Here is a 1,613-nt window from a genome sequence, read left to right on the forward strand (position 1 = left end):
AGGATAGAGTCCGAGTAGTCCAACAATGGCTGCACCACACTGGAGAGGCTGAGAATCCATAGTCACTCAGTCCACAAGGCCGGATGTCTCAGTAGTCCCAATCTGGCACTGAAGGTCTGACAAATTCCAAAAGATCAGCTAGTCTTCAGTCTACAGCAGCAAGATGAACTCACCAGCTAGAGAGAAGGCAAGCAGCAAGAAGCCTTGTGTTCGCCTCTGCCTTGGTCTTTTATACCGGCTGCCATCAGAAGGTAACACCCACATTTAGGGTGTGTCTTCTGGCTTTAGATGATCCAATCAAGAAGATCTCTTTCATTTCAGTTACTCTCAGATCAAATCAAGTTGACACCCAGGATTAGCCATCACAAGCAGGTAGGTTTTGCTCTTATTGTACCAGAAGATGTGGAAAAATACTGGATTGGTGGCTTGGAGAAAGCCTAGAATGCTGTAAGTAAACTAAACAGGGGAGCTTGATAAGCACTCCAAAAATCAAAATGTTGAAGGGAATGAAGGATTTGTTGATGAAGGTTCAGATGAGAATGAGTATTCTATTGGAATTAGACTAGAGGATGCACTTGTTATGAATAATTTGGATGCATTTTATCCATGTCCTGATACCTTGTGGGAGGCTGAGCTTAAAGGTGATGGAGTAACTAACAGACAGAAGAAATAAGGCCACAAAGCACTCAGGCAGCAGAATGGGTGTTACTGGCTGCGTTTAGCCAAATTTATAGTTAGACTCAGAAGCAAAAAGCAGAAAGGATTTGAAAAACTTTACAGCATTGTAAGAAAAGGAGTGTTTTGAAAGATATAGCCAGGGAGGCTCTGGTTGCTAAGGAGATGAGCACCCAAAACTTGGTCTGGTAGTATATGCCTGTAATCCTAGTACTCAGGAGGCAGAGGCAGGAGGATTGCCATAAGTTGAAGACCAGCATAGTCTACATAGTAAGTTCCAGGCCAGCCAGGCAGTCTGTCAAAAACAAACAAGCAAGCAAGCAAACAAACAAACTCTTTGCTTTGGACAGAATTATAGGAAAGGCAACTAGATGGATAGTTCATACCAAACTATTCAGGATAGTAAGGAAATGGAGCTAGCACAGATGGATAGATGATGAAAATGTCAAGATTGCAGACCTGACAGTAAAAACAAAAATGCCCTTGGTATTTAATAAAGGAGTCCTATCCAGGGACATGCACTCTGCAGTTTCTTACTCTTTAAAACATAGTCACTTGTGGCCTTCTGTGTGCATCACACTCTGTTATATGAGGAAACTTTGCTGCTGAGAGTTGAGAGATGTGTTAGTATTCTCTCTACTCCCTGTTCTGCTATATTAAAGATCACCCACCCACAGCTCAGGAACCATTGCAGAAGAGGGGGTAGAAAGATTGTAAGAGCCATGGTTGATGCATGAACATAAGGAAGCAGGTTTTCAGGCCACTAGAAACTTGCTTTTCTGTTCCTTTAACAGAATATTTTTCTTTATTTTAAAAGCCTGATTGTTTTATTTTGATGGATTGGTTCCAGGTCAATATGTAAGATAAGATATACTTTAATGAAGTAGATTCAGAACAATATTTTCTTTTTAATTTTTTTTCAATTTTTAAAACTTTTT

The sequence above is a fragment of the Nannospalax galili genome, unplaced genomic scaffold, assembly GCF_000622305.1.
Source record: "Nannospalax galili isolate Female #2095 unplaced genomic scaffold, S.galili_v1.0 scaffold307, whole genome shotgun sequence".
Lineage (NCBI taxonomy): Eukaryota > Metazoa > Chordata > Mammalia > Rodentia > Spalacidae > Nannospalax > Nannospalax galili.